The sequence below is a fragment of the Xiphophorus couchianus genome, chromosome 7, assembly GCF_001444195.1.
Source record: "Xiphophorus couchianus chromosome 7, X_couchianus-1.0, whole genome shotgun sequence".
Taxonomy (NCBI): Eukaryota; Metazoa; Chordata; class Actinopteri; order Cyprinodontiformes; family Poeciliidae; genus Xiphophorus; species Xiphophorus couchianus.
Window position 1 is genome coordinate 33,886,107 of NC_040234.1, and position 13,642 is coordinate 33,899,748.

The following is a 13,642-nucleotide window of genomic DNA, read 5'->3' on the forward strand; positions in this document are numbered from 1 at the left end:
GATTTTGTTTTAAAATGATTTCTCATCCTATACAAGATGTTCCTACATATCAGTTTCTTTTTATTGCTAAATGTTGACACTGACCATTTCACAGACTGATTCCACTACAAGGTTATCATGATTTTGAAAGAAAAGAAAATCTCTACAGTCTCTGCCAGCTGTGATTAGAGAACACTTTCAAAGCCCCTTTCAGATGGGTCTATAAAGTCTTCAGGGAAAAAATGTCTATTTTAACCTTTTGTTCTTGAACATGCTGTTTGACTTTTAAACACTCTTTTGACAGATGAATATATCTAAATAGGGACATTGCTGGCAGATTGATAAAAGCCCTCTCGAAGGCTTTTGTAGCTTTTTAACAGCTCATCTTCTCCTCCCCTTCAGCTGAAAGTTCACTCTGCAGCACTTGAAAAATATTTGGCAAACTGACTTTAGAAAGATTCTTCCCTGAAGATGAACTCGATCCCATCAGCAGAGTCAGAGCGACGTGCGGCTTTGGTTCTCTGAGGGAGTTAGGCACGGCGACATTTTTAAGTTCACACCAAACCGCAGGTACAGGCATAGAAAATGACACTGTGGGAATTAAAGCAACATCAGAGTCAAAGATTTAAAAAAAGAGTGGCTGCAAACTTAAAGCTTCCATGAAACTCTGCACCAGATCATGTTTGATCACATTTTTCCTAAAAGCAGTGTCTCTATCAGGAAAGCAGTTTTAAGGAGCTATGTCTTTCTATTTATCTATCTATTTAATCATTCCAACCGTAATTTGTGAAGGACGAGGGCTGACTTTTAAGAAGTTGTGTTGGTCTTTGAATTTAAATTTTTAGAAAACTCTAAGGGACTCTGTTATGAAACAATAAAAATGCATTTTTCTGACATGACGGTGCATTTTGGTCGAAGCTTTTGCCAGGAAGAATTCATCCGTCTTTCACACGGTACTTTCAGGTAGGACTACTCCACCTGTTGGCAGCTTCCCATCAACAGGACTCCACATGTAAACACTGAACACCTGAGTATCATATCAACAAAAAAACAGAAAGAAAAAGCCAGGCCTAAAAATATAAGATAAATCAGAAAAAAAAGATATTTACATGATTTACTGTTGTAATGACTTGAAGACTTTAATAATTAATATTTCCAAACTGTGTGCTTTATTCTGTCTACTAGCCACCCTCCTACCCTGCCAGTGGAGTCCAATCTTTTTAATTTTGTCCTGGTCATTTCTACTTTGGTTGATTTTGATGCTGAGATGCTGAGAAATTAAATCCCTCTTCAAGTTTCTACTGGACACCTGGAGGGTTCAGGTGCAAACGTTAAACTTTATAATTTTATCCACCTTAATGAAAAACCTGGCTCCTTCTGGGAAAAAACAATCAGTTTTAATGATGCTGCCATCACTATGTTTGGTGTTCATGGTTATGAACTGTGTTCCATAACAGCTGATAAGAGATATTTCATTTAAAAAATGCTGTTTAACTTTGCAGGTTTTTTTACACTAATAAAAATACGACACTCGCAAACTCACGCCCCCATGTAGATTAGACCTTCAACTCCACCACCAGAGCTCAGTTTGTTGTCCTAAGTCAACCTTAGAAACATTTTAGATCCCATATGAACAGGAAATACCGTTGCCATAAGATGCAAACTGAAGGAGGTAAAATGAGGAAGTATCTCTGACACGCAAATTAGAATGCATACACAAATTCAAATCAGTAAACACAAGCAAATTCACACACACATAGCTATACTTACACAGGCTACAATCAAGTCCATGTGCAGATAAACAAACAATGACTTCAGGTGGCCAGGTCAGCTGATAAAAAGACAAGCAAATGGCCATTTAAATATAATTTCCATAATTCTTACTATCAGAAACAAACGGAGTAGTTTTTTTTCCTGCCATGCACCATTTCATTTTCCTACCACCCACCGCCATGAGCGCCGCAGGGCAAAGGTGCACAAACACAGAGGAGCATAGTCAGGTCTGAATCGGCAGTGGCAGTCAAAACAAATGAGTGGGATAAATGCAGCAGCTCTTCCAGCTCCTGGTTTTTCACCAAACAGTCCTTTTCAGGTGCGCCACAAAAGAAAAATAATAAAGTGGCACAATTAGTGACACACTCTCAAAAAAAAGAAGAAAAACTCTCTCCCTGGGCTAATTATCAGCAATTTGTAAAGAGAGATGGAGAAAAGCACAAAGTGGGAACCTGTGAGCTGAGGTCAGTCCATCTACAGGTTAACGCTGCTGCTGCTGCTGCTGGAAAGGAGAAAACATGCAGAGTGACCAGATCCTTCAGAACAAAGAAGGAAAATACGTTTTTTTTAGATTTAAATCATCATTTTGACTGTCAGTGAGTAATTTTGCTCAACCTCTTTTTGCTCGCCACATTAACAGAAGGCACAGTGAAGCACTCAGCTTTTTAACGTGGTTAACAAAGCATTAAATGGTGCGCTTAAGTGGCTGATCTAGATGGAGGAAGCTTCTCCACCACTGTGTCAAACACAAGGCCAGGTCTGACAGGTAGGAAAGGTTTACACAACAAAAGGGAGAGCAAAGAGTGAAAAATACTTTCAGAATACAGGAGAGGACAGTGTTTTCCTCAAAAAGACAAAAAATCCAAACTCCTCAACGACTGTCAAAGCGTCCTGTACAACACCGGACGCTTTATGAATCAGAATCAGTTATTTTATTCTTAGTTTTCTAACGTAGAAAAAGTGGGTCTTTTATCCGAAGACCAGGCAGAAGGGCAGCAGATTAAGCAGAAATTCCCAGAGCTCCCCATCCCAGCTGATCCGCTGGGATTCCGAGGTATTCCCAGGCCGAGCGTAAGACTTAATCTCTCCACTGTGTTCCAGGTCTGCCCAGCGGCTTCCTCCCAGTGGGACCTGTCCAAAGTACCTTAGGAAGGGATTTTCACCTGACGCCCAAACCAACTCATCTCCCTCCAGAGAGAAGACAGGCAGACGGCGCTGAACAGCCGGAAAACTAATCACAAAAACAAAAAGAGTAATTTCCACTCCTCCGAAAAAAAGATATTATAAGCTGCTGCTGCTCAGAATTTCACATTTTCAGCTCCGGCCAAACGATCCTGATCCTAGTAAGAAGATGCTGTCCTAATATACCAATCAATAGAGTGTTTATCTAAGTCTTTGTCTGTTTAGTTTGCTTTAATCAAACTCTAGTTTGTTTGCCTAGAAAGTCTGGTTTGTTTGTGGAAGTATGAATGCTAATCAAACTCTGATGTGGACCAAAAGAGTGAAATCTGGTCCGAATACAAGCCTACGCCTCGGTTTGGTTGAAGTGAACGCTGCATGTGTGACCGCAGACTATAGCACAGGGCATCCTGGGTAAATACAAGCTAAACAAAAGCTTGAGTCTAACGCTAGCAGGGAAAATGGTTCGTTGTCTTTTGCCAAAGATGGAATAGAAATCCTACAACCGCTAAAATCTGACACCGCTCCATTTTTGTTACATTTTGTGCTCAGGTCTTTTTTGGAGGTTTCTGTTGTTTCCTTCAGGTGTTGTTGGTGCAGCGCCACCACAGGCGAGGAGGGGAACAGGTTGCTCAAATAGTTTGTATAACTTTACTCGATACAGCACGACAGCAAACCGCAGCAGCTAAAATTGTAACAAATGTGGCAATTTTGGTGTAATGGACCATCAGGTATAAAAACATCCTCAGTGACCCAATAAGGAGCGGTTTACTCCTGTTAGGGTCTCTCATTGAATAATTTGGGTAAGAGGTCGAACTAAGGTGGATCTGATAACTTTCACATCGACTTTAAGGCGGCGGCCATTTTGCCTCTTCTGGAGACAAATCTGAGAAAACGCTGGTGAACCAGACAAGTTGACCCAACAACTTTAAGGTTTACATTTTTTCTGCAGTTTTTTTCTAGCTTTTTTATTTGCATACCTCAAAATAAAAATTCTTTGTTGAATTTTTTTAAATAATCTGTTATCCAGATAATAGATTACATCATGTTGACGACCTATTAAGCAGTGACGTGCGGTGAGGTTCATAGCTGGTGAGGCACTGACGTCATCAGAATCAGATTTGCAAATAGATGCATAGATTGACAGCAGTTTACAGGTTGTTTCACTTCTGCATCCTTACACATACAAACTGTAGCTCACAAAACACACATTTCCTTAAAAAACAAAACAAAATAAATGTTATTACTGTCTTACCTGCTTCGATTGAAAGTCCACTTGAGAAAACTTTTTTAGTGTTGTAATGTAGTCATCCATGTCGAAAGTCGGGATGAGCGAGAGGAAAAAAATCACTATCTCTATTATAATCTATCGCTGCACTTGACTTGCTTCCCGAATCGTTTAGCCTAGCTCGCTGTCACTTACTCGGCAGTTGAGGAGTGAACAAGACGAACGTCTGGGATCTTGAGCGCCCCCTGCCATGAGGCAAGAGAACTGCCTGCCTCACCTCGAACCTGTTCTCTGCCGTTTATAATCGCTCATTACACGAAACACGTTACACAAACACAGTTGGTGACAAAAAGCACTGTACATTATATACATAAGCTAAATTATTGGAAATAAGTTCACATATTAAATTTGTTTAAACCATTTTATTGACGCCGTACAGCAACATGCTCTCTCCGCTTAGCAGCCAGCGCAGAGCCAGGGGTTGCGCAATCCAAGGTGAGGCAGAGCTCGCTGCTGCCTCACCGGCATCGCTTCCAAGCATTTCAATGGGAAAATAAGAAAATTCAGCGATTTTGAACAAATAAAAATCGAAATTGGTGAAGCTACATGAAAAATAAATATTTTTTAGTACAAACCACCGGATGAATATAACAATTTAAATTACTTTATGATTATATATTTTCTTTCTTTCCATGATGGCTGGTGAGGCACTGCCTCACCTGCCTCCCCTGACCGCACGTCACTGCTATTAAGAATATATTTTACAGATTTCTCCCTGCTGCTTTATGCTAATTTCCCCCAAAATAAACTGAAACAAACATTTTATCTAGCAGACACTTAACTAAAGTTATTGTGTTGTCTCTAACTGTGAGAGCAAACTGGAGTACCAAGAGAGAACCTACATCTGCACATACAGGGATTTGAACCCAAGACTTTGTGGCATCGTCATGCTGTAATCAGTTTCTTATTTAAGTTTCTTTAAAACTCAGTTTCATTTCTCATGTCTAGTTTGTTTACATTTTTACTTTCTAAACCTATACCTAATATCTAATGTGAGACAGATTTGAAAGTTTTTATTATATTCTATGTGGTGTAAATTGGTTTAATATGGTCTGAAATGTGTAAACTGAAGAGAAGGCAAGCTGCACTTGAAAAACTGATGAGTTTAGAGGATGTCTGAATGTAATATAAGACATAAATGGAGAATGGGACAAACCCAGAAAGCCTAGCTGCAGCTAATAAACAGGGTTTATGTGGGCACTATATCATTACAGTGTATGATTTCAGTGCAGACGTACAGAGGTGTTTTGGCTTTAGTTACTGCTGAGAAAAAACAAAGTATTCTCCGTAAATTAATTTTCTAAATCCCACCAATTAGGGGGTGCCGGCACTTAGATGAAATATTGTTTCTGGATCATGAAGGAGCTGCTATATTAAATTCCACCAAACTTCTGCTGACTGTTCTAATCTGAGCTGGAGCAGAGCGCCGACACAAAGCTCCCAACAGGAAGCTGCCTTGCGTCAAGACCCTTAAACTCTGCGAAAAACCTGGAACTGGCAGCTTCTGCCCAAAAAACAAGTCCAACCCGGTTTGACCCCCAGAGTCCCCGGTGTAAAACTTCTTACCTCATTTCTGACACCGAAATGACTCCACCCTCCTCCAGACACAGAAGGAAAGGCTTACAAAGCGGAGAACACCCTTTTTTAAAGTCTCCCCTCTGGTAGTGCGATGTAGTAAAATGACTTCCCCTTGTTTGTTTTCTCTGAGCTCGGACAGAAAGGATGAAAAAGACATTTGGCACGGATGAGGATGTATGTTGGTGCTGCGTTCTCTGCTCTGGGCCAAGCTCCATGGCAGAGGTATCTCCTGCCCAGCTGGAATAATAAGAGTCCGGATGATATTTCCTCCATAAACAACAGTAGGAAGAGGTAGGGACGGAGTTTGGGGAGCATCTCTTGGAAGCCTGCCTGTGACATCTAGCGAAAACTATCAGACAAAAGGTGGAAGGAGGGACGACGACAGAAAGGCTTCTGGCAGAGCTTGAAACGCAGAACTGACTAAATGTGACGGTTGAAAAACCCCCAGTCCTGTTGGGAGTCAATGAGCCATGGAGACGACATTGTTGCCCGGGTGTGTTTCATCAAAACAGGCTGAGTTTAGAGATACATGGGCTCTTACCCAGGGCAAACAACACATCAGTTATATTCTGAACCTGATTTTCCTTTTATTTTTTCTGTTCAATCAATGAACCAATGTACACGAACAGTATGAGTTTTTTATATATATTTTCTTTAAACGGTCAGTGTTATGTCAAATCAACTGTTTGAGCTTTATATCATGTTACAATGTTATTCTCTCATACCTGGATTGTTTCCTTGATCCTATTTTGAGAAATCATTTAATCTCCATGGCAACCACTCACTTGTGTAAAACGCCTGAGTGGACCTAGCTCCGCCTTTGAGACGCAGCTCCTCCTCTGAGCTGCAGTCTCTAAGCTTTAGAGCGTCTGCCTCACATAGCAGATCTCCACGCTGCTCCTTCAGACTAGCCAGAAGCAATTAGCAAACACCTGGTGGAACTGCACATCTGCCGATCTCAGGATAGGAGCTACTTCTGAGAGCAACACTGGTAAAAACGTTGTTAAGGAGTCAATAACGGAGCCATGTTGTTACGACTTCCTGAAGATGGAGTTTCAGAAAAAACTGGAGCTTCTTAAAGAGACAGAGGCCCAATTTCAAAGCAAAGTCAAATTTGATATTATGTAGCATTTTCATAACAACTGAAGGTAACATAGTTACTTGATTGTGCTATAAAATGGCGCTATGTGCCTGGAAAATAAATAGTACTGCCCCTTTAACAAAGCTGAAGGAGGTGCTTGATTAGGGCGGCACTATGGGAAGAACAGCTGCTGGTTGTTGAGATAAGAGACGTGTCGTATCCTGACCCATTCTTCATTTCTTTATATTTAGCTGTGAAATACTTTCCACTATCTTTTAAAGTGGTTTTGATTAGCAGCTCTTCATGTTCTCTGGGGGAAGTCTGGCTGCTTTTTACTCAGTTCAATATATAAACATTTTCAATATGTTTGATGAACCACTTTGCTCTGACAAACAAATCATTCAGGCATGAAAAGACTCCTTAACCAAAGAGTGAAACAGCATTTTGTCAACAGAAGACACACACCCTACAAGAATAATGTCCTTGCAGCTGTAAAAATTTCCCAGCCACATCGGCCTCACTGTATTTCACATCGGGGATGGTGTGTGCAGGCTGATGCGCATTGTTTTTTCTCCACTGTTGCATTCCCTGAAATTATCCAGGGAAATATATGTGTAACAATAAAATACGCCCATGAATGCAGAGCCAACAGATGGTCAGTGTAAAGTAAAATATTTGCAATAACACATTCAGCAATAAATACAGAGAGCACTTAAACAGAAGGTTTGCTCAAATAACTCAGATACTGCAGGGAAAGAAGAAGCAACAGCATGTCAATAAACCAAACTGACGACGGAGGAGCGGGAGCTTCTTAAAGAGACAGAGGCCAATTTCAAGGTGACAAATCACAAAGTAAAATTTATTTTAACCCCTTTTAGATATTTACAGAATTTTCATAATAACTGAATGCAACATAAACTGCATTTCCATTGATTATATATTTGACATTTTGAAAATAAATTTGCTTAATGAAAACATACCAATTAAAAAAAAAACAATAAAATGTTTTGAAGCTAGGATTTGGCTGCATTAAATTTGGTTTATATTGCAAAACTATAATGGAAACACATTTTTTAAAACAGGAATCACATGATCAACAACTGGATGTTACTACTGGCACAAACAACGAAGAAGAAAACAGAAAGTGGCAGGAGGATGATGACACTTCCTATTTTCTTCTTCTTGTTGCTTTTTTTTAATGACTTATTACGTGAACAAATGCATTCCTGTGTGGTTTTAATTGTGTTTCTTGCGTTAATCAAAACAGTGCGGTCTCTTAAACATTAGTGGAATATTGACAGTTTTGCACTCATTTGTATTGGAAAAACAGCTATAAAGTGGCACCATGTGCCTGAAAAATACATGAAACACTCCTTTTATAAAATCTTTCCTTGTGAAGTAAGCTTTTTCAGGATACTAATTACACTAAGTGGTGCAGTTTTATTACTAATTCATAATACTTTCAAATAAATAAATGTTTATTGCAGGAATCCTGTCACTTACAGGATTCAGAGCAGAGCTACACCCAAACTTAGCATGCGCCTCTGTACGTAGCATCAAAACAAAACGGGTTTTGCATGTAAACATTTAATGGCCTACAGATAATAAAAATTACCCATTAATATCATCAGGCGTCCCTTTCTTTATAAAGTATGCAGAGAGTGAATGTAGGTACATGGTGCAAGTGTGGTTGGAATTAATGTCTGGTATGCTAATCACTCTGAGAAGCACCTTGCAACACCTGCAAAGTCCACTCATGCTTTACATTAGGATTTAAATTAAATTAAAACACTTCCCTGGGGCTGCTTCACTAATAAAACTGACTACAAATTTCCCAACTGTCTCCAGCGTTATCACCTCCTTTAGACCCAGACAACCTGCACCATGTTGGTTTTCATTAACCTGATATCCCAGCGACCCCTCGCCGACCTCCTGGGAAATCCCCCGCCATGTTCGGCTCGGTGCGAATAAGCTCACCTGTGGCAGCAAAATGCCAGCCTCTGTAATAAGATTTGTGATGAATATCTGCGGCACGGCCTTGAAGTTCTTCCAGCATCTCAGTCACATCAGTGCAGAAATAAAAATAAAAAAAAGTTTTTAAGTTATCTCAGAGATGGAGGACTAACCCTTGTAGATAAAACAAAAGATATTGTCTTTGCTTTCTGACCACACAGAAAAAAAAACACAATTTATGTTCTTCTGAAGCAAACACACTAACAAATAGTATAAACAACTTATCAAGGAAGATTTTCACATTTAAATTCTGTCTCTTTTCAATCTGAATATAAAATGACAAAATCAATCCTAAACATTTTTATCTAAAAATAACTAAAATAGGCAGGTTAGCAATTAATTTATCAACTTGCACAAGTGAGTCTTGAGGCAATGAAAGGAGGGAGATGAAAGGTGATAACATTAACATGTTACTTTTAAACACTCCATTAAGCACCATAAAAATAAAGTTGAGGTTAACAATGTTAAAGCTGTTTAATTAGGTTTTATGGTGACAGGATTGTTAGCACTGCTGCCTTGCAGCAACAATGTCCTGAGTTTGAGTCTCAATCAAACACTTTCTTTACAGAGTTTGTATGTTTTCCCCGGATAATTACGTTTACTTAGAAAGACCAGCAACAAGCGTCTTTGGTTCAACACTGTCTATAAATTAATCTTATACATGGTTAATTATCCTGTTCACTGTTACAGACTGGCGATATGTTCATGAACATTCACCACTGCAATTGCAATGGTATAGAAAACAGATGAATGGATGTTGCTTTAAGATGCAAACCAGATTATCTTGCTTCTTCAGTTGCAACTGTAGAGAAATATGATAACGGCATAATATTTAGTCGATGTTAGTTCACCAAAAACAAGTTTCGCAACTTAGAAACACCAAAGGATGGTTTGTGTTTCATGCCTTGAGGGTGTAAAGTCATTGTCAACAAATGTTAGAAGACAGCAACATTCAGAAGCAGAAACATGACGAGACTGGAAAATAAAAACAGTCTGTGGCCAGCAGAGCAGCAAAGGTGATGACCTCTGAAGTCTGGCAGCAGCTCCAGCAAATTCCAAGAAAATAAAACAGATCAAATCCAAAAATATACAGCAAATATACTGAAAAAAAATCATTGAGTTTTTTTAGTATGTTATTTAAATGGAAGAACATTTCTGTTAATGTATGCGTGACATGATTTTTTTTATAATTACTTTCACACTTTTGGACCAAGACTGGGTCCAGTGTTAGCATAATTAATTTAATTAATTAAAAGTACATACATGTAAATGATAGCTTGCATATGAACGTTAAGCACTTGAAGTTGGTTCATGGACACGAAAAGTCAATTAAAATCTTATAAAACCATCGGGATTTATTTGAAAACACTGAAAGGCAAACCCAAAGTTTCCCCCCAACAGCCAGATTTCTCTTGGATAATGTGAACATGATCTCTTCTGTCTGTTCTCACTCCCTCCCTCTATCATTTTTCTGAGTCTAGGTGAATGCACATGGCTGCTTTCGTAATCATTGTTTTCAGTTGAATTTGTGATTACAGTTTGTGGGCCGGTTTAAAAACACTGTCTAGTCTTTTAATATGACCAGCTGCTGTTTATAAATCCAGACTAAGACAATGTGTGGAACTCCTGTTTATAAAACCTGATCTCAGATCAGAAAGGAGATTTCACAAACACCTGTTCTTTTAAAGAGTGTTTTTAAATCAAACTGCTGATATCAGTGTGTGCTGCAAACCTGCACAGAAACTCAGAGTCCCTCAGAGGGAGGATCAGAGATTTACTGGGAGAGACAGTTTTAGAAATGGAAAGAAAAACCAGTTCATTTCTGTTTTTACAAAGCTGGCTCTCACACGCTCCTGGTTTAGCGCTGCGACCGCGGTGCTGGAAAAAAACAAATGAGTTTGCCTGTGTGTCTGAACCGGTGGTTCCAAACTTCTCCTCATTAAAAATTATGAAGCCACCTTTGGTTTGGGGCTCTTTCAATATTGCAAAAGTACACTGCGTCCTGCAGCAGATTTGCGCTTTAACTCAAGCCCACCTCGCAGGTCTGCAGAGGATTCTCTGAACCTTTTAGGTTCTGCATTTCAGGCAATTTATTATATCATATTCTAATCACGATGAACATTAACCATGTTTTTGGCATGCGAGAGAACAAAAGAACTAAAATCAAATTAAAGAAAAGCTGGCTTCAGCTTCATCTTCTACTCAAAGCATTCGTATTTATTTATTTTTGATAACTTTTCCCCATTTGATTTGAAGTAGTTGTGATTATAAACTATAAGGTTAGGATGAGCTGCATGTGTTTAACAGCAACTCTAGATAAGAAGTTAAGTAAAATAATCCAACACTAACATGGTCTGTGTGTTGTGTGTAAGCACCTGTTGTTCTCAGTTACATTCACGGTTAATTTAGATATAATATTTGAAACATCCTGAGTGCTGTTTTAAGAGGGTCTCTACTTAAGCTGAACATGGATCAGTCAGAAAATGTGACTGTTTGTTTCATCTCATATAAAGTGCACTTAAGACAAAAAAGTCCCACATCAAATCCATTCGGTACGATCAAGGATCGCCAATTCTCCTGCAGCTGCTCGGGCTTCTAGGGAGAAAAGTAGTTCCAAGCATTTTGGAAAGCTGTCAACACTTCTAAGTGATAGTCAAGAAGAACGATTACCGGAAAATTTTGGTGAAATTTAAGGGGTGCCAGTGCAGCTACCACTAAAAATCCAGCACACAGTTATTTTCAGAAATCAGGAGGCCACTTTGTAGTTTATGATGTTGATGTAAATTCATAATGTTAGAAATGGAAAAGTGTGTAAATATGAGCAAAGTTCAGCCAAATGTTGTTGAGGAAAAAAATTACACGTTTAACGAAACATTAAATGTGGATGAATAGCAGAACGAGCAACCAAAACAAAATAGCAAAGTCTGTAGCTCACTAGTGTCAAACTCGAGGCCCGGGGGCCAAATCTAGCCCGCCGCAGCTTTTTATGTGGCCCTCTGGACTCCAAATTACATCAATAATTCCCTCCAGTTTTTCACAAATCCACAAAATTCATACAAAATCAACAAATCTCCACATTTTTTCTGATGTTACTGCAAATTTTCTCAAAACTGGTCCAAAACAATTGATAAGTGACTGCTGCCTCAGCCTTATTTGATGTCAAGTTATAGTCCGTAACTGACACGGGGAGTAATAAAAAAATCACATTCAACATCATACATCAGCTCAAATATCGTACGAATTCCTTACAAACCTTTCTAAATTGGCACCACAAAATCTGTAATTTTGATTGCACTAAAACACTAAAACTATGTGTTGAAAATGCTGGAGCTATTTGTTTTGGCTAAAATATGACCTCAAGCTAATGCTACATGTGCTGGACGGACAGGGACTTAAAATCCTTAGATGGCAGCTGCAGTAAAGTATTTGCTTCTTTATTTGGCACATAAAGAAAAATGACAACAATGCTAATAGTTCTGCACAGGCATGAATTATTGTTTGGACAAAGAGGTTATTAATATTGAGAAATGATCAGGTATTTTGTATGGAGAGGAAACATAAAATACCTGATCCTTATAAACAACAGCCACTGTTATCTCAATTATCTTGCTTCTGTTTTTACTCAGGGTGTAACTGTGTCATAAACTTTATGTCTTTTTCCTCAATTTTAATTGTTTTCTTCATTAAATAAAAGTAAAAAGTACCACTAAGCAAAACTGCAAACATTTATCTCCTCGTTAGTACAGTGGTGAGTATCCCTGCCTGTCACACGGGAGACTGGGGTTCGATTCTCCGACGGGGAGTGAAGTTTGTTTCAGGTCCCTCTTGAAAATGAGATCTAGATCTCAACGGGGTTTACCTGATTAAATAAAGGAAAATTAAAACCTTTGAGTTTTTCCACTTATTTCGCCTCTAAGCAGCAATGTATTGCAAAAATACATTGAAATAATGTGTTATATAGGAGCACCACATCGTGGTGTAACGTAAGAAAGCTGAAGTTGCTAAGTAATATAATAACAATGGACCCGGGAGATGCCGAGTCAGCAGGGGAAGCCCACTCTTTTTCTCAGACTGGCACACAGAAACACAGACAGGTATTTAAGACTCAAACAAACATTCACTGTGAGGTTAAATATGAGTCATTTCAAAACCATATCTGAGTCCGTAGTGACCGAACCCTCTGGTGACCGCACATGTAAATTTGTATGTCTAGAGTTTTATCTCAGCGATACAACAGGGTAATTCCAGTTTTGTGCTGAAGAAGTAAAATGCTGAAGAGTTTTCACTGTCTGCACTTTACGGTAATTCACCAAAATCCCCTGATTCTCTGGGAAACGTTTTCAGTGTTTGTGAATTTTGTAAACACGTACAATGCATAACTACCAAAGTCATTTCCACCGTTTTATGTTTTGATCTACTTTGTTCTACGCATTTTCTCCAAAAATATAGCTAGAAGTCAAGAGGGAAATGGAAAAATAATAAGATGAATAAATCTGCTGAATGGTGATAAGGGAACTTCAATATGTTTGCACTGTGACAATAAAAAGGAAAATGAAAATTATAGTGGACAGTTAGTATTTGTGGAGGTTAGGGAAAACAACTACCTGTTAATATCCGAACTTGACATTCCTCTAAAAACACACAACTGCCTCTTCTAGTAGTGCAATAATCAAATATACATTAATATATCCATGATTTTCTTTGTTTTCTCTCTTTGAGTTGCAGCAAATCAGCGACAGGTGAAATAAAAG